The sequence below is a fragment of the Lepidochelys kempii genome, chromosome 2 (genome assembly GCF_965140265.1).
Source record: "Lepidochelys kempii isolate rLepKem1 chromosome 2, rLepKem1.hap2, whole genome shotgun sequence".
In the NCBI taxonomy this organism is placed as follows: Eukaryota; Metazoa; Chordata; order Testudines; family Cheloniidae; genus Lepidochelys; species Lepidochelys kempii.
In genome coordinates, this window is record NC_133257.1 from 191,475,410 (window position 1) to 191,502,470 (window position 27,061).

The 27,061-nt window shown below is 42.7% G+C and overlaps 1 protein-coding gene across 1 annotated transcript in view; it reads left to right on the plus strand.

Annotated features, from left to right (window-relative positions):
• The first annotated feature begins 4,873 nt into the window (after window positions 1-4,873).
• The window catches only part of CPNE4 (copine 4), a 381,425-nt gene continuing 359,237 nt past the window's right edge, over window positions 4,874-27,061 (plus strand). Inside the window, exon 1 of the mRNA XM_073333244.1 lies at window positions 4,874-4,952. The gene's annotated coding sequence lies outside the window, so the exon portion shown is untranslated. The remainder of the gene's footprint in view (window positions 4,953-27,061) is intronic.

The following is a 27,061-nucleotide window of genomic DNA, read 5'->3' on the forward strand; positions in this document are numbered from 1 at the left end:
AAAAATAGCAAAATAATATTCCTTTGAAAGATGATTGAATTTAAGATGTAAAAAGATAAAAAAGATGTATTTTTATCCTTCCACTTTAATGCGATTCATATAAAAATCATTATCACACTCCTATTAGCTTGCTCCTAAAATTTCAGGATGAAATCCTGGCCCCACTGAAGTCAATGGCAAAAATGACATTGACTTCAATGAAACCAGGATTTCACCCCCAACCTTCAATTAATCCCATTTATTTAAATGGGGCTTTTCATGGAGTAAGATATCACTCCACATGAAAAAGGATGACACTGTCTGATTAGTGAATAATTAGTGAATAATCTTTATGTATAGTTTGGCCAATTATGCTCTTTTTCTGTTAGTACATTTTTCACAAGCAACTTTTTGATTTCCCAAACAGTCACTCTTCTGAATTATTCACCAGGTAGTTTTATGTGAATAATTCTTGGCATGTAGATTATTCAAAGTAGTTCATTCCATATTCAAACTTGAGCCGTGCGAGAAAGTTTTGATTGGACACTTGGGACACCTGGTGGTGTTTCTGTTCCTTGATTGGATGCGTGTAACTCTTAGAACGAGGCCTCTGGAAAAAATATATTTTCAAATTCAGAATTTGCTTTCTGTGACTAACTCACTGTTATCGTGACCATTCCTTCCAATAAATGCGTGTGCTGAAATACACATGGAAACACAAAAGGGGTATGAACACAGTCAAATTAACATAGTTTTGCAGTGAAGCAAATATTAGTGGAGAATTGTTGAAAGTATTTGTCCAACTTTGTCTTTGTACTGGCTGATCTCCAGGGAATAATCTCTTGTTGAACTATGCCAAGTGAGCACAATGCTGAGTGTGCCTATCTGTTATTAGCCATTGTCCTCTATATTGTGATTAGAATGTGAACAGATTAAGTTCCAAGCAGCGCAGCTGCACTAGGTTCTGACCCAGTAAGTTATATTGCCTACAGCAGTAGCAAAACCCAGAGACAGAGCTGGCTTCCACTTGCCTGTATTCAAACACAGCTTCACAAGTCACCATAATAATCTCTTTTAAAACTCCTCCTTCCTCTTTTCTCCTGCCATCAATCATATCACTAGAAACCTCAAAAAAGTCAAAATATAACATTTCAATTCAGAAATGATTACAATCTCAGTAACCTCAAAAAAATGGAGTGAAAAATAATTACATGGAACTGATACATTAGAAAAAGCACAGATACAGAAAACAACAATATTAGAGTAAAGAGACACAAATCTGCATAAAAAAAATAGATACGTAAAAGTACAAAATACGAAACAAAAGCACACAAACCCCCTGGACATGAAGCTTTTGTTCTATCTAGCCCCCGGGAGAACTTCCTTTCCTGTTTGTTTATGATGGTGTTCTCTGCCCTCTCTACTGTCTCTGTCCATCAGAATTGCAGACTTCGCTAATTTCATCCCTGTTGTGTGACACCTTGCAATGGCTTCCACTCCATCATGCATCCTGCATGGCTGCAGAAAGGCAGTAGGGTTTCCCTGCAGTTCTTTCTCCTGGCCACACAAGATGCTGTGGGGCTGACCCTTCAAGAAAACAGACTGCCTCTCATCCTCCACTTTCATCGCTCCCTTCTCCGGATCCCATGTAAGCAGCTGACAGTGGGGAGAGACAGCAAAAGAGGAGGCAGTAGCTATCTCAAGCTTGGTCTACACTACAGAGTTAGGTCAACATAAGGTAGCTTACGTTGACCTAATTACGTCAGTGTCCACACTACAGAATTGAACATGGGAAACTCAGCAGAAAACTGGAACTGCTCTTTGTAGATCAAAATTGCAGAGCTATCACATTTCGTATAGGTGATATTGAACTCTTGACTAACAGGTACAATATTGTCTCCCTCTTTGTTGGAATGAATGTGGGATTCTTTGGAACATTCTGTGGGCTTGTCCAAAACTGGTTCACTCTGGAGAAATTAAATGTTTAAATATATGTAATGAACACTCTTTATGCTTTAGAACACTTAGAAATGTCATCTGTTTAACAGTAGGTGACTGAACCTTAGATACAGCTGAGCTGCCATTCTGCTCAGTAAGTAATTATTTTAAAAATGAGTTAAGGTTGTACATGTGCAGTTATTATCATTGATTTAAGCCCTCAATCCAGGAAATGAACAGTTAAGTCCAGATATACCTAAGATGCTAAATAAAGGGATTCACACATTCTCTATAACAACTCAATTCTAACTCACCAAATATACACAGTACTCTTCCAAAGGACTACATTAACTGCAAAAACCACATAAATAACTAAATAAGTACTCCCACCAGCCTTGTTTATTGACTTCAGTGGCTCTTGTTACACCCCAGAAATACACTCTGATGCGTCTTCAGGGACTTTGCTACCCGATTTCTGGTGTGTTACTGGGATGACCCATTGCTTCCTTCAGGTTGTTCGTTGGCCAGATAGTTTTAGTGTACTGCATTAGAAGTACCAGCAGGCACTTGTGCTGCTCACTAATGTAATGACTTTTAGCAAATGTTTCCAAATATCTTATTTTTTTTAAAAAGTCATCAAGGCTGCAGGCAACACCTGGTGTTCCCATCCAGTTAGTATTTTTAACCGTAGGGCTAGTTGCTAGTAATGATAACTTACCAGCAGTGAAAAGGCTGGCAGTTTTAGCATTTGATAAAAATTCGTAATAAGAGGAGTAATGAAATAATAACATTGGTCCATTGGGAAAGAGCTACGGAAATGTAGCCAGGACCAAGTTCTTCCCTTTCTCAGCTGTTCCTTACTGAGGCATCTTAATTCCTCCCTTGCTTTTTGTGTGATGTATTAACTATGCAGTCCAAGATCTGCTTGTGAACTCTGCTCTGTCAGCAAAATGACTCTCCCTCCACTCTCAGTGCTTCCACCCAGTCAGTGACAATTCACTCTTATAATGAATTTCATAAAGTCAGTCGCTTAGGTTGTGAAGTGAGTAGTAAGTAGACTGATACAGCTTGCCGGAAGTGAACCTTTACTCTGCAAACTCCTCTGCACCTACAGGAAATTCCTCTTTATCCTGGAAGTAGAATTTAAGTCCTCCCACCACTGCATCTTTCATGAATATACCAAACAAGTAGGTGCCTGTTAAAACAACTTTTTTTGAGCCTGGCCATCAATTTAGACTGTAAGCTCTATGGGGCAGGGACAGTCATCTATTATATTGGTACAGTGCCTGGCACAATGGGGCCTTGACCTGGCTGAGGCCTCTAGATCAGGGGTTCTCAAACGTCATTGCACTGCGATCCCTTTCTGACAGCAAAAATTGCTACACGACCCCGGGAGGGGGGACGGAAGCCTGACCAAACCCGAGCCCCATTGTCCCGGGGAGGTTGGTGGCAAAGCCAAAGCTCAAGGTCTTCAGCCCCAGGCAGGTGGCCTGTAACCTGAGCCTTGCTGCTCAGCGCTGAAGCCCTCAGGCTTTGGCCCCAGGCAATTGGTCTTGGGCTTCAGCTTTGGCCCCAGGACCCAAGAAGTCTAAGTCACCCTTGGCGACCCCAGTAAAATGGGGTCACGACCCACTTCGGTGTTCCAACCCACAGTTTGAGAACCCCTGCTCTAGATGGTACTGCAGTGTGAATGTATAATATAATTTAATAAATAATATAGTTAGGCTCAGCAGAATTTGATTTTTTAAAAGTAATTTCAACAGATAAAATCTGCTTATTTAAGCATTTAAAAATTACAGATTTTTAAACTTTCACAGTTGCACAAAATTATGGATTTTATGAAGGCTTTTTCCAATTTTTATCATTTTAAATTTTCCACAGTTGCAGGAAATTATGGGGTTTGTGTCATACACATACAGGGCTAGACAATATTTTAATGACAGTAGATGCTGAGATTCAACATTAAAGCTTTATAACCAATAAAACACAAATTGTCAATATCACATCTTAAAATATACAAAATACTATCCTTACATCCAACTCTAAGTCCTCAAGCAGCACTTTTCTTACTTTGCCTGTCAGTAAATTTCGACTATAATCAATGGAAATATTTTTTGTTTGTATGTGTATGGTGAAATCGATGTTTACTGATATTTACCCATTAAAAATCTAATCCTGCAAAGTCTAAATAGCACATAGCTTTTCTGTTAGATATGAACTGAGAATCAGGAGGCAAAATTTCTTTACAAGCTGCATTTTGTGACAAATTGTGCATTTGGTGCAGAACTAGTCTCCAGGGTTTTCTTTTTAAGACTTATTCTATATATACTGTTGTGTATATTGTTTTTAATTAAACCTTATTTTTTATACTTTTAACTTTACTTGTGTGTCTTTTTTAATATAATTTTATTGCTTTCTATAATTTCTCATGTGGCTTTTCTAAATTATATAATCTATGCAATTATATTTTGCTTTTGAGGTTTTCTGGCTTTATCAGACAAAATGACTTTTTGAGTTATTGAGGTGTTGCTCTCCTCTGAATTAAATGTTGGATATTACTTAATTTCTTTTTCTGTTTCTGAATTCTCATTAGCAATTTTGAAACTGAAGTTTCTGGTGACGTAATTGATGTAATTATATTCAGAGCTTCTTCCACAAAGAATTTTTCCTATTTTATATACCTTTGTTATACAGAATATACGAGAGGTGAAAGTGGGCTGGTACGGGCCAGTACGGTGTACCAGTAAGAAATAGCTGCCGGTACCAGCCCGTACACAGCCCATGTTAAATGCCATGGCAGCATTTTAAGGTCACTGCCCCTTTTGCCTCCCCCAGGGTTGCCGATGGAGGTGTGTGTGAAAGGGGCAGCTGCCTCAGGGCCTGATGATTTAAAAGGGACTGGAGCTTCTGGCCGCCTCTACTGCAGCAGGCCGGGGAGCATGGAAGGGAGGGCTGGGGGAGGCTGACCTTCAGCCCCGCCCCTTCTGCCCAAGGCCTCACCCCTTGCAGGGGCCCAGAGCCGGGCCCCTGTACCGGTAAGTATTTTATCTTACTTTCACCTCATAATATACCTATATTGCATTGAAATATGGGAAAGTTTGTCAATGCGTATGCTTCCAGTTCTGTATTGAACTAGAAATACACAAAGTTATGGAAATCACAAAGAAAGTTGCTGGGGGTGGGGTGTGTGTGTGTGAAAGAAAATTAATAGAACTTATTATGAACTTCAAAGTTACTTGGGAGAAAGTATGAGTCAGTTCTCATTTTATCCAAACTAGGAACTTCTCCCATCCCTTCAAAGAATTTTGCAATTTCCATTTTCTTCTTCCTTAGGTTAACTTTCATTGTTAACATCTCATTCAGGCATGCAGAAATCAATTAAATCTATTTAAGAGATAATTCTTGGAATTCTGATGTTGCCATAACTTCCTCTTAGCATAGGAAAAGAATAGATAATAATGAAGGTTCAGATAGATTATAAGATTCAAAAGATGGCCAGAGAGGAGAGATCAGCATGTATTTTGAAATATTTCCATAACCACAAACCAGTTGATTTTCTGCTCTTTAAAGTCATTCCTATAAATACTAACAGCAGAAAGCAGGTCTTGCTGTATGCATGTCACATTATATTGGTACCTACAAAGATGATGTTGAGAGAAGATGAAGGTTGCTGAGGATGCACCTGTGAGGAAGAGATGTGCTTGCAGGGATGGTGGTGGAGACCATAAGTGGTAGCAGTAGAAATGGCAGCAGTAGCAAACCACTCTCTTTATTCTTGGGTTGGTATGGGGGGGTGTCTTAAACTCTATATGAGCACCTGGGTATGTCCATATCCCTAGTACACTGATAAATTTATCACAAATGACTTAAAGATGTCACAAAACCCTGTCATTTTAGTCACTGGAGCTACCTTGTTATATCTTGTACTTTAGGCTGATAATGTGTCGTGGTTCAGAGATTTGGTTCAAATATGCATTTAGAAGTTTGGATGCTTATCTGAAACTTATTCAAACTTATTCAAACTTCAGTGGTCTAAAAATCAGGCTGGAAATTTTGGAAGAACAGGCAGCTGTGTGAGATTTCTAGTTTTTCCTGGTTCCAGGTTTTGTTTTAGTTCAAAATGCCTTGAGAAAAAGCTTTCTGGGGGTTTCAGTACTTCCACCTCTTGATGAAACCAGGAACAGTGAAAAAGAAAGATATGTTAACCTAATTTTTTTATGTTCAAAAAGTTTAAGTTTGGGACAACTGTTCAGCTTGGTTTCTATTTTATCCCCACGGTGTGTCCATTCCTAGTGACAACAGAAATAAGTCATGCCATCCCTTAGTTTACAGAGAGTTCACAGCTCTCTCCATTTACTAAATGTTGGGAGTGGAGGAGGAGAGGGAGAGAGAGAGAGAGAGATTAGATAAGCATAAGGATAGTGTACTGGGTTTCTTTGCCCGTAGGAAAAAGCTAATAACTGTCCACTGGCACCATGTTGTTTACTGATTTTACTGAGAGCCTTGTACAATCTCATCTAATTGTTTTTTCACATTACAGCATTATACTTTCCAAATGATTTTTGTTACATTTGAAACAGAGTAAGCACTGAAACACATATTCCAGAACCAGCAGTTTCTGTGAATTTGTTGCCCCAGGGTTAGTTGTGTTACTAGCGTCCTCCCATGAGATTATTAGTTCAGCCTACCAGAATTTGTGAGATGTGTATCTACATAGGGTGATCATGGACAGTGAGAGGGGGAGCATGTAAAGGGTGGGTAGCAGAGGAGATGCATAGCCGGCCGCTGCCTGGCGTCTGCCCACACACACCAGCCTCTGCAGCTTGCAGTGCGCAACCAGCGCCAGTCGGAAACGGGACGGGGGATGGGGCCCTGCTGGCCAAGAGTCGGCATGCAGTGTGGGCTGCACTGACGGACCAACAGGGGGAGCGGTCAGCCCCACACGCTGCATCTTTGCCCCACCAGCAGTCTTGTACACCCACCCCCATCGGCGGCCACTGGACCCCCACTCACAGCTGGTGGGCAGGCGGCTGGCGAGCAGGGATTCGGCCAGCAGCAGGACCTGCCAGTACTGATGGGGGGAGAGACAGAAAATACAGGATTTGCCCAAGTCAAGGTTCCTCCCCCACTCTGAACTCTAGGGTACAGATGTGGGGACCTGCATGAAAAACCTCCTAAGCTTATTTTTACCAGCTTAGGTCAAAACTTCCCCAAGGTACAAAATATTCCACCCGTTGTCCTTGGATTGGCCGCTACCACCACCAAACTAATACTGGTTACTGGGGAAGAGCTGTTTGGACGCGTCTTCCCCCCCAAAATACTTCCCAAAACCTTGCACCCCACTTCCTGGACAAGGTTTGGTAAAAAGCCTCACCAATTTGCCTAGGTGACTACAGACCCAGACCCTTGGATCTTAAGAACAATGAACAATCCTCCCAACACTTGCACCCCCCCTTTCCTGGGAAATGTTGGATAAAAAGCCAACAACGTGACCACAGACCCAAACCCTTGGATCTGAGAACAATGAAAAAGCATTCAGTTTTCTTACAAGAAGACTTTTAATAAAAATAGAAGTAAATAGAAATAAAGAAATCCCCCCTGTAAAATCAGGATGGTAGATATCTTACAGGGTAATTAGATTCAAAAACATAGAGAACCCCTCTAGGCAAAACCTTAAGTTACAAAAAAGATACACAGACAGAAATAGTTATTCTATTCAGCACAATTCTTTTCTCAGCCATTTAAAGAAATCATAATCTAACACATACCTAGCTAGATTACTTACTAAAAGTTCTAAGACTCCATTCCTGGTCTATCCCCGGCAGAAACCAGCATATAGACAGACACACAGACCCTTTGTTTCTCTCCCTCCTCCCAGCTTTTGAAAGTATCTTGTCTCCTCATTGGTCATTTTGGTCAGGTGCCAGTGAGGTTACCTTTAGCTTCTTAACCCTTTACAGGTGGGAGGAGCTTTCCCCTGGCCAGGAGGGATTTCAAAGGGGTTTACCCTTCCCTTTATATTTATGACAGCCCATTTTTAAGAAAAAGTCGGGACACCTTCAGGAGAGCTTAAATATGGGACTGTCCTTTTAAAAACGAGACATCTGGTCACCCTATTATTCTACAGGTCTAACATCCAAAAGTGGCAATCTTAACATACCTGTCTCCTGTGAAATGCACACATCATTTAAGAAAAGCTTACTTCATACATTTTATTCATTTGCTGTGCTCCAAAAATATTTAGTGTATGGAGATAGCAACACACAGAGAACTTCTGCCTACTGATGGGGAACTGAAATGACTGCATCATAACACTGTCCAGTTTGGATACACTGGGTAAATAAGTGTCAATAAAATAAGAACTACCCTGTTGTATCCAATGCTAACTGAACAGAACCACAGTGCAATAAGTACATCATGCTCCTGTGGATAGCTCAGAAATCCTAGATGGGGGATATGATTTTCTATTATGTTACAGTAACTTCTTCAGAAGTCCATTGGTTTAATCTCTGTTAAACTTATAGGACTTTCCACAAGAGCAGGGGCAGGTAGGAAAGAGGTAGAAAAAAGAATGTATAGAGCTAATGTTCCGGGATCCAATTTATCCCTGGTGTAATCAGATGTAACTCTACTTAAATCCATGGAGTTAAGCCTGATTATGACAAGGCTGAATTTGGGCCTGTGTGCTGCCTTAATAAAGAAGACTGTTGGATTCTACTGACAGCTTGTTAACTTTGGTCAAAATAAAATACTCCCATAGTCTTCTTAAAACAGAAAGTTTTTGCAGGTTGTAACATGCTGATTCTATTCATTTGTTTTTATCCAGAATCTGAAGTGTGTCCATTACATGAGAGTCACCAGCGTGGTTGTGAACTAGAAATGCTAAAATAAATACTAGCAGGTCTGTTCTTGCAGTATTTCTGCTTGCTTCCTGCCTGAATGGGGAGAAGTCTTGGCAGGAGGGGAAGGTCTGTGAGGACTCCTTCAAATATTTGGCTAAGCATCTGAACTTCTGGTTGTTTTTTATCCAGATCCAACCCTGAACTTTTGGAGTCTGCCCATCACTAATTATCACCCAAAAAGGACCAGGGAGACACTGCATTTCTTTTTCTTGTCATCACTCAGCATAACCGCAACAGCTAAGGAAAAATACTGCTCAAATTGTGAGGTGAAATTTCCCTCTGTCCACAATGGACTTTTCCTCCCAACCCAACATAAATCAAATACTATGCAATATGTCCTGTAGATGGCTTATCAGTGGTAAGCATACAGCACAGCTGTCCATATCAGGCATACAGATTCAGGCGTATAACATCCAGTTTCTGGATAGCCAGTCAACAGGAACATTCTGGGTTGCTTATGATTGTACAGTTTTATGGAAAGAGAGTGACCAAGTCTGTTGTCACTCAGATATAATAATCCTCTCTCCAACAAAGTTTGATGCTTGATTCAGAACCCTAGTGCGGTGTGTATGTATTTCATATGCCCATCTCCTAAGTGTGGTAAAACAGAAATCCCTCTTCTGAGGTGCAAATGCTAGGTGCTGAAAACCTGAGTATGTGTATAAGACTGTGGGCCAGATCCTCAGCTGGTGCAGATCAGCAGAGCACCACTGAAGTGATGGTATTAGCAACAGCAAGGAAGGATTCAGAGTCGCAGACGTGTTAGTCTGTATCCGCAAAAAGAACAGGAGGACTTGTGGCACCTTAGAGACTAACCAATTTATTTGAGCATAAGCTTTTGTGAGCTACAGCATCCGATGAAGTGAGCTGTAGCTCACGAAAGCTTATGGTCAAATAAATTGGTTAGTCTCTAAGGTGCCACAAGTCCTCCTTTTCTTTTAGCAAAGAAGGAGTTGCCCTAGGGGAAATGTCGAATCCTAAACTTGTGAAAATGGCTATAATTGCACTGGAGGATTAGGACTGTCTCTCTTACCTTCACAAACAGTTACTGAGTAGTGAGACTGGAAACAGAACCCTGCCAACGTGAGAATGGACTGGGGCAAGACTGCATCAGAGCCAACGGGAGTGGGGCTATGAGGTGCTAAAACAGACCTTGCACATGAAGCAGAAAAAAAATTTGTAATTATTATTCTGGCAGGTATTAAGTGTGTACAGTAGACTATTAGTGTACAATTACAATTATAGAGCTGGCCTCTCACCCCAGTTAATGGGAAGCCAGTATGAACAATGCAATAAGGAAGAAAATGGTTCTCTTTTGTCTCTATTAATTTTACCACGTGCTGCTGCTTCTCTGTTATCATTGACTACTCTGTCAGTTTTCCTTTGGCTTTTAGTTGACATGTTCATTTCTTCTGCCTTTCCTTCCAGAAAATCTATGCTTAACAAGAGTGAGAAAAGAGGTAGAGTCAGAGCCCAGTGAAGAAACTTTAGAAAAAAGGAAAGTCTGAATTACATTCTCAGTTGGTATAAACTGGCATAGCTCCCTGACTTCAATGGAGCTCTGGCAACTCACAGCGAGTTAAGGATTAGTTGTCCCTTTTAACTGTGCTGGATGTGGTCATGATTCTGTTTTCTGTGCACGGCCCCTTTGAACTTTCAGAGATCTGCTGGCCTGTCTGTTAGGGCTTTGAGCTGGAAGATCATAGAGCATGAGAGAAACACTCTGGAGATTTTATGGGCCTGATAATATATGTAAGCAGTGTCAGGATGAGCTCCACCCTGACATCTGGTGGTGAGGTGTGGCAAGTTGTGGAAAAGAACTTCAGGGGCCGATCTCATTTGCATAGGCACACCCACCACGCCTAGAATGAGACCATAGCTGCCCAAATGGTCACTTTGGCTGCTGTGGGATCCCCAGTGTCTCTGTTATTGGGGATCCCACAGGAAGAATAAATTGTTATTACCCTGATTATGGGAACTGTGCTTGGAACTGTACGTGGCCTTTTGTTATGATGGAGGGATTCACCATCAACTAAGTAGCACTCGCTAGGCAAGGGTCATGGGTTCCAAAACTGTGTGAATGGAGAGAGGCTGGGGACAAGTATTAATACTTGGTGGTATGGGCCCCTTGTTGAGGGCCTTACATGCTAATTGCACTTCCTCCTCTCTCCACTGTGGAATATCAGAGCTAATTTTGATTTCATTAGAAGTCTAGTTATAGGCTGCTGAGCTCATTTTGGGCTGACAGTGCACCAGCACTGGAGCTCCCCTACTACAAGCTGAATTCACTGAGTGTTGTGTTAAGTAGTGGGGGAGCCAGAAGATATATTGTGGAGCAGTTTGCGGGACGGCTGGAGTGCCTTGCGGACAGGATGGTGAAGCAGTTCGACGCAGAGCAGTTTGTGGATGGCAGGAGCTGCTTGTGGGCCGTGGAGCTGAGTGAAGGAGTTCGTGGGGTGGCTGGCAGAGCAGAGCGCAGCTGAGCAAAGGAGTTTGTGGGGCGGCTGGCGGAGCGGAGCGCAGCTGAGCGAAGGAGTTCGTGGGGCGGCTGGCAGAGCGGAGCGCTGCTGTGGAGCTATGGGGCAGTCAGCTTCAGATCATGTAAGGTGCCTCTTACCCCCGTCCCATTTCCACCCAGGTTGGGAGGTAAAGCTCCGCAGATAAACTTTCAAACTCTGGGGCTGCCCTGACCAGGGACAGAGACTTTTGGGGCATTGGACTTTTGGGACTTTGGGTGATTTGGGGTTGCTGGACTCAAGAACCAAAGAGAAAAGGGCATGCCCCAATTTGCTTGGGGTGGGTTTTTTTTGCTCATGGGTTGTGTTATGAATCCTGTTGGTGGTGTTTCCCCAACATAATGCCACATTGTTTCTCTCTGTTATTAAAAGACTTTTGCTACACTCAGACTATGTGCTTGCGAGAGGGGAAGTATTGCCTCTTGGAGGCGCCCAGCGGGGGTGGTATATATTTGTCCCAGGTCACTGGGTGGGGGCTCGAGCCAGTTTTGCATTGTGTTATTGGAATGGATCCCCTAGATATTGAACCCGGCCCTTGTTGCTGCCAACTCTGACGGGCAGAAGGGTTACATATATATTTTAGTTCAGCCTAAAGGCTGCTCTAAGTAACATTGGCAGTAAAGGTCCCCTAAGGACCAATCTGCTGGAAGACAAGTGCTCTGGCTATGCCCCCTACACTGGGGTGTTGTGGTAGAATAAGGTGGTATAGAGCTGGCTATGTAGGTTTTATCCCCACTCAAAAATTCCCTTATGATGGAAACAGCTGCCTTTCTGGGGCAGGTTTTTGGCTTCTTTGTGCTGGAAACGTCTGGATGGGAGGCTGAGGAATTGGCCTATAGATCATAAGGCAGAAGCATTTTAAGGGATTTGTTGATTTTGAAGGAAGTAATAATAATTGGCACTTATAAAGCAACTGTCATCCAAAATCTCGGCATGCTCACTGTCATATGATCAGTATTTCTTTCCCGGATAAGTAACTAAGGCACAAAGATTGTGATTTTCCAAAGCACACGGTGAGTCAGTGGCAGTTAGAAACAGTGCCCAGATCTCTCAAACTAGCCTATGTTCTCTGCCATGCTCTTTGGTGTGCAGCAGCAATAAACCCCCTGTTCAAGCTTCTGAAATCCTGCTCCCATATTTCCCAGAAAAATCATGTGTAAAGAGCAACTACAGACATATAGGTAGGGATCCACACAGAGTTAATAGAAACACTTCAGATGTGTACAATTGCTTCCTCCCACCAATTCCCCTAGACATAGTTAGTATGAAGCTCTATTATGTGTGTAACATGCTTTTATTATTTGGAATGCAGAGAACAAAGCCAGGTAGATCTTGTCAATTCATATGCCTACTCTAATATTATCAAGCCACATTTCCTCTCAGTGAGTTGCTGACAGTAAGGGTGGAGGAAGGGCAGTTACTAGAAACACCATTGAACCAGTGCTGAAAATTGAAGGGATGAAAGAGACTCAAGCATCCTTGCTCTATTAAGTTGAATGGTTCAATTGACTCCTCATTTAGGGGTTGACTGGTATTTGACAGTGAAAGAGTGGTTTGGAATAGTGCTTTGCGTAAGCATGAATTGGTAGATGCCTCTGTCCGCGTATTGACACAACAAATGACATTTTGCCAATTACTGGCTCTTGGAAGCCTTAGATAAATTAAATGTGGTTCCCAGAGGCACAGTAATTCCAGTTATTACTTCTTACTTATTAACTTATAATTTCACTTATCTGTAGATCATGCTCCTCATTTTTATGCAGATCTATTTCTTTTGTCTGCCTGTTGGATGTATCCATTTTTTATCCATTTCACAACTCTAATATAAGCATAAATATTGCATCTGGTGGGTCTGTGTCAGGACCACATTGTAGTCTAAGCACTAGATCAGTGGTTCTTAAACTGTGCATTGGCAGGAGCGGCAGGTTTGTATAATTTTTGGTGGTGCCCAGAAAGGTCCTGCCACACACACCTGCCCAAGGCTCTGGGAGGGAGTTTGGGTGTGGGAGGGGTGAAGGCTCTGGGTGGGAATTTGGTGCAGGAGGGGTTTTGGGGTGCAGGCTCTTGGCTGGGGGTTGGAGTGCAAGAGTCAGTGCGGAGGGGCTTTGAGAGGGCATTTGAGTACAGTCTGTGGGTTGGGGTGCGGGAGAGGGTGAAGGGTGCGGTGCTTACCTTGGGTGGCTCCCGAAAGCGACCTGCACGCCCCTCTGGCAGCGGCTCCTAGCTGGGGGGCCAGGGGGTCTATGCGTGCCGCTGCCTGCAGGCACCACCCCTGTAGCTCCCATTGGCTGCAGTTCCTGGCCAATGGGAGCTGTGGAGTCAGCACTCAGGGCGGGGGCAGCATGCGGAGACGCCCCGGGGCCACAGGGATGTGCCGGTCGCTTCCGGGAATGGTACGGAGCGAGGGCGGGCAGGAAGTCTCCTTAGCCCCACTCTGCTGCCGGTGGGGCCCCTGGGCTCCTTTAAATTGCCTGGGGTTGGCAGGCGGGGCCAGGAGATGCTCCAGGGGAGGCGCAAGAGGGTGGCAGGCGGGGCCAAGGGAGAGACCCAGCCCCGAACATTGGTGGAGCTAGGCCCTCGGGCCCTGAATATGCCTGCAGCATGGGCACCATAGGCCCATATAACTTGCCACCCCTGTGGGTTGGGACCCCAAAGTGGATCCTGACCCCATTTTAATGGGGTCGCCAGGGCTGACTTAGACTTGCTGGGGCCCAGGGCCAAAGCCCAAGCCCAAACCCGAGGGCTTCAGCCCTGGGCAGTGGGGCTAAGGTTACAGGCCCCCTGCCTGGAGCTGAAGCCCTTGGGCTTGGGCCCCCTGGCTTGGGGCAATGGGGCTTTGGCTTTGCCCCACCCTCCCTCCTGGGGTGGCAGGGCTTGGGCAGGCTCAGGCTTCAGTCCCCACTGCTGGTGTCCTGTCAGAAGAGGGTCACGGTGCAATGAAGTTTGAGAACCCGTGCACTAGATCTTTGCACAAGGCTGATTTAATCTTACTCGAGAGAAGTTTTTTGTGTGACAGAATATTAACTATAGAATTTCAAGGTTGGAAGGGACCTCAGGAGGTCATCTAGTCCAACCCCCTGCTCAAAGCAGGACCAATCCCCAATTTTTGCCCCGATCCCTAAATGGCCCCTCAAGGATTGAACTCACAACCCTGGGTTTAGCAAGCCAATGCTCAAACCACTGAGCTATTCCCCCCCCCATATAGATCCCACTATGAAATACGATATATACAGGACCACAAACTTTTCTGATAATAGGCTTGTTTTCTTATTTCCAGCACACAGGCTGTGTTACTGGGTTGGATGGTGTGCATCTCTGATGGATGGGCTGGGGGAGGGAGCAGAAACCTCTACCTTGGCTCCCAGGAAGAAGAAGTGGATCTGTTCCACCAGCCCCAAGGCTGGAGTAAGCTTCATGGCCCTATTGCCACTGGTCCTTAGGGTGTCAGAGCTGGCGTAGCTACACAGCACACACAACAACACTGAGGGTATGTCTAGACTGCAGTTAAACACCTGCAGCTGGCCCGTCAGCTGACTTGGGCTTGTTGGGCGTGGGCTATGGCCTGGGCCTGTTTCATTGTGGTGTAGAAGTTCAGGCTCAAGCTGGATCCTAGGCCCAGGCTGGAGCCAGGCTCTGGGGCCCTCCCTCGTGTGGGGTCCCAGAATCTGGGCTCCAGTCTGAGATCGAAAATCGACACTGCAGTTAAACAACGCCATAGCCTGAGCCAGTGGTGCTGGAACAATTTTCATAGTGGGGGTGCTGAAGGAGGAAACCATGTATTTAAGCTGTTATTGCTACTTCAGGCCAGGGGGTACGACAGCACACCCTAGGTCCAGCACCTAGGGCCCAAGCCCTGCAAGCCTTGGTCAGCTGACACGTGCCAGCTGTGGTGAATGTTTAGTTGCAATGTAGACATACCCTGAGAGCCTTCAGGGAGCTGCAGTCTGTAGTGTGCAGGGGGCCACTCTTCTGCAGACTCAGATATTCTGCTCTCTCCTTGTGCAACAAAACCATGTCAGTTCAGCAGCATCTTGGACCCTACCTCTCCCTGGAGGTAATGTAGCGTTTTCTTATAACAAAAATTGATACTGCATATTTTGGCAAGTCAAAGTCAAGTTTGTGGTAGATTTTGATTTCAGTTACACCACTGTCAATCCATAGTTAAGCCACAATGCTCTTGTTCTTTCAAATCCACATAAATAAATAACTCTTTATGTGGATAACTTTATTTTTTTGCGTCTTAAAATTTTGCGACCTTATTTGGAAACTAATCTCCCCAGTCTGGATAAAAACCACATTGGCTAGGTGTCTTTATTAACATGATCAGCTACCTCTCTCTCTGCAGACTCAGGAAGATATCACTGTTGATTTATATTTGGATTATCAAGAAGACTAGAACTGCTAAATATTTTTTACTAAAATCTTAAATTCCACAGAAGGCATTTGACCATCATAAAATCCCTGCTACAGAGACAAATTTCTGTGGTACACAATTCAATTGAACCTATTAATAATCTTCTTTATTAACAAATAAAGGTCTTTTGGGATAGATTGTCTAATGGAGAACTGCAAATGCACACACATTTTGTCAAGGTGGATTAAAAAGATGCATTCCTCTGACAGATAGGAACTTTTCTATGCGTATGGATTTCAGATAAATTGATATTGCTACTTTGTATCAAATTGCTAATGAGTAATGCTGAATACTTATTAAACATCCATGGTCGATACGTAGTTGCATAGTTTGTATTTTCAGTCTGACTGATACAAATTCAGAATTGGGAGAGAATTTCTTGATTTAAGATTTATGTTTTGACAACCGAGAGCAGTTTCAATTTAAGGAAACTTGGAGGGAACCATTAAACAGACAAGTAATTTTATGAGGTAACAAAAAAAAAAAAATCCTGCTAGGATAGATCTCCTTACATTAAATCTTTGACTTTCACCCAGACGTTCCTGCCATGACAGACTGACTAAGTGTCCGTACATAATCATATGTGTGACTTTTCAATCATGATGGCAGAGAGGAGATATATCTATGAGATGGAATCCTACATTATATTCTTTCACTGGAAAGATTTCAGATTGGGGTTTTCAGAAGAGTCTAAGGGAGGTAGGTGCCTAATTCCTACTGAAGTCCAATAGGATTTGGGCATCTTACCTCCCTTAAGATCCACTGAAAATCCCAGTTTTTGTTTCTTTGGATGATAGGCAGGTACTGTTTTTTAGAGATCACTGACTTTCAAGGGCCTAGTTTTAATTCTTTTTGTGATGTTATTTGACCTGTTCAGCTGAGTTGCAATGATTAACATAACCACATGCAAAATATTGTACTGTATGTGATTAGTCAACTGAACTGTTAATGCCAGCTCATGATCAGCCTTGAGTGCCAAGTTACTAATAGAAATGCCATTTTTGTCCTTAGGCCAAGTTTGGGAGACATATTGCGAGATGCCACAAATACTCTGCTACTGGGGTTTTCAAAAGTTTTCATAGTATGGATCACCTCATTAACAGAAAGGTTGCCTGGTAGACCAAAATCCCGTTCTTCCTATTGCTATTTTATAATATCCCTGTGGTAAGTACAGAAATTACTAAATAGGAAAAAATATTTTTTCCTATCTGTCTTTTCATGTAAGTTTTAGCACTTGGTAACAAAGAGAAGTACCAGTAGGGTGTGACTAGCCAGCTCTCCATAAATCACCAGCAAATGATCTGGGAGCCGCTAGTTGTCCACATACAACAGTTTATGAATGAATGGTACAGTAATATCTATAGTACATATGCTCCTGTGTAAGAAACACAGTGGCTGTCTTGAGAAAAGCACTTGTCTGCTGTTTCATATTTTCGTTTGTGTTATTTATTTTGAAAATGAAATTGGTGCTCATCAAATGTGACAAGCTAACTGGACAGAGGACCAAAGTCTTCTGTCCACAGAGCAGATATGGCAAAAGGAAAATCAGTGGAGCTTTCCCATACTCATAATGCAGTACATCTTGGCTATACTGTAACACTTCTGGGGTAAAAGTAGTTTGGTCTCCACAGCACCTTCAGTCCTTGGTCTGTCTGTGGAAAAAGCTAAGAAGGTTCTGCTGATGTTTTTGTATTAAGGTCCAAACTCTCCTTGCTAGTTTGAAACTCTGACTGAAGTGTTTCAGCAGTGGCTAGCTACATATAATTTTTCTGATGGTGCTTTTCCACCACTTGCTTGCACTAAAAGCATCCTTATAGAAATGAAATACCAGAACCCTTCTCCTTCAGGACTGAATCAAGAGCTGGTCTGGACTGAGATGATCAGAAACTATTTACCTGTTTTCCAGACTTGTGGGGAGCTGCATACAGGACCTCATAAGTAGTTGGACTACCTGGATAAGACTCATCCTGACATAAATCAAGGATTGTTATTTCCAAATGCAGATGGCACTGACTATAGCAATTGGATCCTTTTACTTTTTAATCAATTAGCACCAGGCCCACAACTTTTGCAACAAGAACAGCTTGCTTTCTTTACCTCTGATCATATATTCTTCCATTCCCTTGACACAATAATGCCTCGTCTAATGGAATATCTTGAGGAGATAGATGTCACTGTCAGTCATCTTTTGTTGTTTTTTTTTCCCAGGTCTGATTGGGATGGGATTAACTTTTCACACTAGGAATTATTATAGTATTCTGGATTGTTCCATCTTCGAATGTCTTCCTATGTACTACTTCTCCTAAAGAATCCTTCAGTGTACAAGCAAAAAGTCTCTAGCTGATACGTGTAAGCCTGTATATTGTGTTGTAAGTGTACTGATGCCTCTAGCATGGCTATACAATTAAGTACCACAGTCCAGGCAATGAGGTATAGTCTCTATTGCTTTGTAGTATATAAACAATAAATGAGTTATGGGCTTAATTATAGGGTTCATATTTGCTTTGGCTCCTCAGTGGAGCACAAGGGGTGCAATTGTAGCTGGCCTATGTGTGTACATCTGTATTTAAGGGTGTGGCGTCTCCTTGCACACTGTATAGACACTGACTACAGTGAGGCCCAAAGAGAATTTCTGGCCTCTAGCAGAGCTGCTTGTATATTGATTAAAATGGTCCACGGGTTTACTTTTAAACGATCACTTTTGCTGAGCGTCACAGAAAGAGGGCTCCTTATCTGAAATGACAGCACGCATATGCTGAATTTTCTTTTCTAACCAGTTCAGCCACTTTCATATTCCTTTACTCTGACTCTAGCATACTATGGGGCAAGAAGCAGGGGAGAGCTGGAATTTGATATCATTAGCTATACTCCTTTGATTCTACAGTCTGGAAGCTGCCATTATTGCTGAGCTGGAGCTGGGCATGGGGACTACTGGTAGCACAGTACATCACAACCCCTCTGTGCAGCCAGTGTAGTGGGCATCACCATGGCTTCTCTGTGTGTCATGGTGATCTCCAGCTGCCCCAACAACCCTTCAGACCATTAGTAGCTGCCATAATTTAGAACAGCCATCAAGCTGCTTTAACTTTTGGTGAGTGACTGGCCCATTACAAAGTTGGCTGAAGATCAAGAAAGAAGGGATGGTGCCATGGAGGTGGCTAATGCCCAGCATTCTCATGGGTCAGTGTGTCTGAGTGGGGGTCTGTTTATGTGGTCCCCTCCATGAAGCAGATATTGGGGAATGTTCCCCCCCCCCCGAGAATTGCAATATTTGGTACATTGCAGCCAGTCACACAGCTATAATGACCCTCACGATGCTTAAAACAAATTCAAGATTCTAAATTTAGTGTGATACTGCATGCAAAATGTTGTGTCTCATCAGTTAGAGAACGGATAGCAATGTTAGATACATGGGAAGGGGCAGGGGCAACCCTGTGTGTTTTGCCACCAAGGACAAAAAACATTTTTGGGCATCCCCTGAGGAGCAACCTCCCACCACCTCCCCCCAAAAACCCAATCCTGGCACCCTCCATGTTGATTTGGTGCCCCCAGAAATTGGTGCCCAGAGCAACCACCCTGATCACCCACCTCTAATGCCTGCCCTGGAAAGGGGAAATCTCACAGCTGATGTAATTCAATTGACTTCAGTGAATTGTATCAGGGATGAATTGGGCCCAATATGTCAGTCTGGTTCTCACTGCTTATCGCATCAACTTTCTTGAAATTTTACAATTGTGCTACACAAAAGCAGATAATTTCATCTGCTCTTTTCATGACCTGATATAAATAAATTTGTTCTTTGGGCCCAGTCATTTTACACTGAAACTGTAAAATGAATATGGAAATTCACCCAGATCGAGTTCATAGAGAGTGAATTAGCTGTTTATACTGTGCAATGGTCCTGAAGTGTAAAAATTGTATAGAAGATAGAAGTGTGTTCAGTGAGCCAGAACTCCCTGAAATGCATTACATAATATTAATGTTCTGCAGAGCACATCATAAAAGTTTGAGTCCAGTAAATACTCAAATGGATGTACAGTTACAAACAAACTGAGTGCAGGGGGTATCACACTTTTCAGTAACAGAAAGGTTAAGCGTGGCCTTTCAAATGGGTGGTGCTAGATTGCACAAACAAAGTAAGCTTTTTCTTTCATCTCAAATGGGAAGAGACTCAGAAATGACAAGAATAAGGACGGTGGTCCTTATAATGATGCTGTGCTGATTATTCCCTGGCATAAAAAGAAGCAGTAAAGTACTTTTGAGCTAGATGGTGACTGTGGGTTAGAACTTTGCAAAGAAATAGTTATTGAGAACCTCATTACTACTCAGCACTGCGCTTTTGACTTCCATGAGAAATGAATTTAGTGTGCCTTCTGTAAGTGATTTGAATTATGCACAAGAGTTCCAGATAGGGTTGCCAACCCGCCAGGATTGCCCTGGAGTCTCCAGGGATTAAAAATTAATCTTTCATTAAAGATTGTCATGTGATGAAACCTCCAGGAATACATCTTACCAAAGTTGGCCACCCTGGCTCCAAACCCAATGCAGTATATCCTCCTGTTTGCTGCCTACTTATATAAATGTACAATAGTTTGAATTTATGGCTCATTTAGACATTGTAACTTCAATCACATACTCCTCCTTCTCTAGTAATAAATGCCCATGGAAATAAATGGAAAAACTCAATTGTATGAGATTAATACTGCAAAACAGCTTAAATGGGATGTTGCCTATTGGAGAATCAGATGTATCCACTTGGGTCTCCCAGCCCTCTTCTTTCCCAGGGCTATCAGATCTTCTTTATTATCCTCCAAATAATTTTATCTAGGGCAGATCTGAGGTAAGCAACATTGAAAAACAAGTTTGTTCAAAGGCATAGAGTATACACAGAAAGCAGTTACAATCTCAACATTTGCAACTTGGCAGGGATTGCTACATCATTTTATCTCCTGTTCTAAGTTTTCAAAGATACCATCGTAATAGCATATACCTAGGGCAGTGAATGCTGAATTTTTAATAGTTCCCACTGCACTATACGTGTTGAAATAAGCTAGAAGTCACATACAACTATAAAAGAATTATATATGTGCAGAACCATTTGAAATACAAGCACATTTTATATATACAAGACATACTTTATATTTAGCAAAGGCATTGTGCAAACCAAAATACAATATGAATTCAAAGGCAAAAGGTACTGAGGGTAAAAAAAAAGACGACAGTTTTTAGAAACCTGTCATGGCATCAGGAATTTGCTCTATGTCAGTGTGTATCATACACACATTTGAGTGTCCCATTCTGTGGTGAGAAGCTGCACATTGAAAACATGAAGGCCTTGGAACTTTGTGGATTTTTGGCTCTGCCATTTAGCATATTGATGAAATGGTCAAAGGTCTATGGCAATATGGTGTGGGATATTGATTCTCTGGAAACATGGAGTTTTTCTACGACTTCCTATACTTTTTGACCATTTCTTAGTGAAAGGGAGAGTGGGTAACTTGCTTCCATTTGTGAGCTATGAGGTTAATAGTAGTCATTGTAGGCACTAAGGTGTGGGTGGTCATGCCTAACAGTTAGAGTCAGGAGCCTGGAACTGGATCCTGGGTCAGAGTCAGGTGCCAAGCCAATGGCAAGAGTCGGGGCCTTAGTCAGGTGCCAAGTTAGTGGACAAAGCCAGAGTCAGTAGAGAGAGAAGGAGCAAGACCTGGAGTGAGGCAGGAATGCAGGAACTGGGAGCAGACAGGAGTCTGGGATAAGGAGGGCAGGAACCAGGAGCAGGAGGGAAAGCAGGGCTCAGGCAAGAAGGCAGGGTCAGTAGTGTATGTGTGCGTGCCTGCCTGCCTGCCAGGGATTCACCTAGTTGCTCGGACAACTGAACTTTCTGTGCCTCTTTCTGGTTTAAGTAGAGTGTCCTGGCCAATTGGTGGGGTTGGATATCTCCCCCCAGTCAAAAACTTTGTGGATGGGGCCCTTTGTGAGCTAGAGCTTCACTGGCCCCCTTCCTCACAGGTTCAGGTGAGCTACTTGGTGGTAGCCCCAGTCTGAGCACTTCCTAGAGACCTGCAGGCCTGGGATTGAGGCCTGTAATCCCTCACAGCCATGGGCAAGTGTCAGTAAAAGACTGCCAGTTTTCCCTTGTACAGCTAATTCTAGACCATGGCTTGAGCTGGGGACGCTGACAAAGTTCTACACAACGTTACTTCATTAATCAGTAAGAGGAATCTGTCCCAGTTCAAGTCATTCTTAACAGAGAAGCAGATTATGATAGGGTGCAGAGGCATCAGCAATATCTTACTTCAGACTGTAAGGTCTACAGGGCAGGAACTGTTATCTATGTTGTATTTGTACATTACCCAGGATCTTGACTGGAGTCTCTGGGTGTCACTGCAAAGCACATAAGTATAATACTGAGTTAACATCCTGCTTAGATTTCAAACAGGGTATACATGGTGGAGGAATTAAATGGGGCTGGCTTAATAAGGTAGCCTGGGGAAGGTGGCATCATTCTATCAAGTCAGCTTCCTGGGAGTCAGACAGGAGGCCTGAGCCCCACAGTGGGTTGCTAGAGAGACTTTGCTGTAGCATGAGCTTGTTTGTGTGGGATCCTGTGCAATATGAACCTCAAGAATAAATACTTGGGTGGGGGAACTTGATTTGCTGAAAGACTTTTTTGCTGCTGCTGTTGGACGAAGTTAGTTGCTGTAGTACCTTGAGGCTACATGCCTACCTGAAATTGCTCTCCATTAGGCACAGCTCCTTCCTAGTTCGGCATAACTCTGTTCTGGATGATATAAAACTCATTGTTACAGGACTCCATTCTCTGTTGCCCCTTGGCGGTACATTGAATCAATAACCCTATACATTTGGACCTCTTGGACAGGCTCTTGGATATTGTTCTGACTTATCAGGCTGCTAGACAATCTATTATATGGATGCTGGACGTTTTCAAAGTGAGCAGAAATTCACAGGAACTGAATTATTTTTTTGTTTCCACGAGAACTCTGAGAGAAAACTTCTCTTTCGATTTAGTAAAACAAGAGTTTTATTCCTCCTTGTGCTTTGTTTACACTGCTGCTTGTATAAAGTGTCATGAAAAATATGTGCTTTGGTGTTAATTCCCTAGGCCCTTGGACCTCAGGGCTGTTGTACGAGGATGATGATATGTTTGAGTGTTAGCACTGTATGTGACTGTTGATGTATGCTACACGAACTCTTTCTGGATACTGATGTTTTACTTGCCACCAAGATAGACAGATTCTTCTCCAGCTACTGATTGATTTCTTGTTTCCTGATTGGGCCAAATTCATTCCCATTTTAAATCTATTGAAGTCAGCGGCATTTCAGCAGGGATGAATTTGGAACAGTATTGAATTTCAACCATTAGAACTGGAACAGCTTGTTTTTGTACAATCAAAGATGTCAGGACTTTTTCTTGAACTACCAAAGCTCCTTCACCATGCCAGTCTCTCTCAGACCTGACCTGGTGGGATCAGAGGGTAATTCAGTCTCCATGGCCTAGTCACCCATTGACCTCTTTGCTGAGACTTCCAACAGGTGTGTAATGTGAACACTTGTCCCCTAGGAGTGGGGCAGATAGCACTTTCTCACTTTACACAGGCCACCAAACAGCCATTAAGCTTATACTTGCTGCAGCCTACACTGCATTTTACTGAAGTTCTTGGAACAGTGGTGTGGATGCTTCAGCGTATGCCACTTGTGGCTCTCAGAGAAGCTAGCGTACATCTTTTGTTAGAGTCATTTTGGGATTTGTTTGGGAATCTTTTCCATTTCATTTTTAAAAATTAAAATACTAACCTCTTGGATTCAGTCATGTCTCTAAGGCAGAGCCTGGAACTGAGAGAGGGTGCAGGGCAAACACTGAGAATCATTCTAGCTCAAGGAGCAAAAGTAGAGCATCTGCTTATATACTCTTCATGGCACGCTGCTTACTCCATTAGCTGATGTACTGGTGGTATGAGGGAGGGTGTCTAGGAGGAAAGAGCCCTAGCTCAGACTCCTTCCTGTCTTCTCTTTTGGGACAGTAGGGAGAGAGAGGAGGGTAGGGACTGCAATTGAGTCTGGCCCTTAGGCTGTCCATGCACGGAGGAGGTTCCTTCTCCCACTGGCTACCCCTGGTGCCCCACATAAGGGACAGGCACAGTCCACCCCTTAATAAATATTTTCCTTCTTAGTTTATATTAAGATCTTCAGTGCAAATCATAACATAGTCCTTGTGCTTGTATTATACTCATACACCTACAGCCATTTAATGACAATCTAGCTCACACATTACCGCTTCTCTGCTACTTCACCACACAGATACTGATATTATAGAGACAACTTATGAGAACCCCGTTCTCTCTCATCCTAAGACCACCTAAAAAGCACCACCCAGGGGCATACTCTCGCTCCAACTAAAAGCATTGGGGATTTGCCATTGGTTTTGGTGGGAGCAGGATTAGGCTTCAGGTCAGTGAAAAATTAATTTTCCTGATAATAAAAATCATGAAATATTTGGCTTTTGTTTTTCTTTTGATTAAAAGCAAAGCTTACGTAAGGGACTGTTAAACGGTGTAATTCTGTTGTGTATTGTCACTCCTCCTCAGATCATCTGGAGTATGTCGCATTAACTCCAGCGTAACTCTCTTCCAAGTGACGGGGGGAAAGGCATGGTGTATCACCAAAAAAATAACATTACCTGACATCCTCTAAAAATATACACCACACATTGCTAGTTATTTTTAAATAGTCAGCTGAAAGGAGAAATATATTTAAATACCTCTCCAACATATTTCAATTATAATGTATTGACATGCTAGCATCCTACAGAAAAGCAACAGCCTCCCAACAGAAGGAAGGCATAAAAAGGAGGCAGCTTTTCTTAGCCATTTTAAACAATTGGATTGGGAGAGACAATTAGGATGCGCAGATTTTATGAGAATGCAGGGGCTGGAAATGCCTAGAAATAACTTACATGAATAAATAAATTAGATATTGACTCCCTCAATATTGACTAGGGGACTAGATATTGACTAGGGGATTAAGCCTATGGGTACATTCTGTAACCTCAAATCTTCCATTAATACCCCATGATTAGAGCTGTATCAAGCAAAAATCATGGGGCAAATGAAAGGAAGACAACTGGATTTCTAGCACCTGATTCTGCCATCTTGTTTTATTCTGGTATGTCTCCTGTAGTTTTTCCTGGTATAGTAACCTGGTGTAACTCCTTTTAATACAATGGAGCTAGTCGTAATTTACCCTGGTGTAAGTGATAGCAGAATCAGACCCATTAAGGGCTAGGTTGTGCTCTCCTAAGACCTACCTGCACCTTGGGTCCTGCTCTGAAGTGCAATCCCCCTAGCTATTCCCACAGGCAAACAAGATGGTGGGTGTGGGTGAGGGTGTAGGTTGAGTCTTGGCTTTATTTACCCTACTAACTTGTCCCATGAGCTGGTTATGTCCGAAGGAGTGAAATAAACTATACCCTTTCCAAGAGCTGCACTAATTTACTCTTTCTACCTCACCCACCAACCCCAGAGATTCCTCCCCAGAGCAGGGGAGGAATTGTGGCTTAGAGGTGCATCTCAAAGACACAGTGTCTCCTGGGATATTCGTCTTACACCACCCGTTGGTCAGGGCTATGCCTACAAGCACAGTCTAGCCTTAAAATAAGCCCAATGCAAAATATTTATACACTTGCTGAAATTCTTCCCTTCGAAAATCTTCTCTTTAAATGTACTGTACTCTCATTCATGCACATTACTAGTCTATTAGTATTGGCATTAGCATCTTGCTATGACTAATTTTGGGCAAGGGATTATGTGCATCCAACTATCATCCACAACCCGCCCTATAGAATAGTTGTGGCAACTGTCAGGAGGGTTATGAAACCAGTTTGTCATCAGTTCCAGCAAACTGCTTGGTTAGAATATCCCTCAGCTAGGATCTGAATCAGTAAATATTTTGGAAGCTCTTCTCTGCTTTTCATTGTTCAAAAGATTGAAACAAGTTATTAGTGTATGTCCCAGAGCAATCACTCCAGATCTCCATTTCTTAAAGCTTTGAAGTTTAGTCCTTAACAAAATCCCCAAATGCTGATTGACTTCATGGTGGCACTAATCTGAGGCTTTTCCAATTCCTCCTAAGATCCCTAAATCCGTATATGTGTTCACCTGCAGAGAGATAATGACCAAAATGACCACAGGCCTTCTTTTTCTTGTACACTACAAGGCTTCCTTGAGAGGAATGTCTCCCCTCATGCCATTTGTTCAATGCTTCATAGCAACTAGCTCTTCTGTATTGGCGGCAGCATGGTCTAGTGGCTAGACTACTGAACTGGGAACTAGGATACCTGGCATCTATTGCTGATTCTGACCTGCTGTGTGTCTTTGGCAAGTCACGTCAACTCTTGGTGCCTCTATCTGTCCTCTGTTTAGTTTGCAGGCTCTTCAGGGCAGGGGCTATTTCTCAGTATGTGTTTACACAGTACCTGGTACAAGGCAGCCCCAATCTTAGGGCATCTAGACACAACTGTAATAATACTGCTACTAGTAATAATAATCTAAGCCAACAGATAAAAAGTATGTGAGCTGCCAAATAGTGATCCTAACAATTTGTGGAGCACAAACCAGACCCCTCATTCCCATGACATGTTATTGTCAGTCTTCAAGCCTATACAGGTTGCAATGTCAAATCTTGAGGCATTAAAAATGCATGTTCAGAAGGAACCATAAGAAGTTTTTTTCCTGTTGGACCTGCCAACCCTAAATAGCTGAAGCAGAATTTAATCAAACCCTAATTAAATTTTATATACACTAGACTGGATAAGGAAGCCTTAAATATTCCAGATATCCATTCTATAATAGTAATTGGCAGACAGGATACAACTGCATCTTTGTTATAACTATTATCAGATTTTCCTGCTCTGGTATATGCATCTGAAACCGGATTAATTAAAATAATAAAATACTTAATAATTTACCAAAACATAATTAACCTGTTTTACCAGGCAAATCAATACCTTACATTTCCTAGATAATGGGAAAAATAAAAAAAATTGTGTTTTTAAAATGTGCACTTCTGGAGTAATTAATAATTAATCAAAACTTGTTAAGTTGCTGAAATTAAACAGAGCATTGTTAATTGGGGGAAACCCATTTTCTATGAATGCCTCTCTGGGGCAAATGTTTGTTCAGGATTAGCTTCTTGTTATTATCCAGAGAGTGTACATTAAGGTCATAGTCTCAATATTTAAAACTTACTAGTGACCAGCAAAGCAGAAAAAGCATAGTTGTGCTCTAATACTGTTC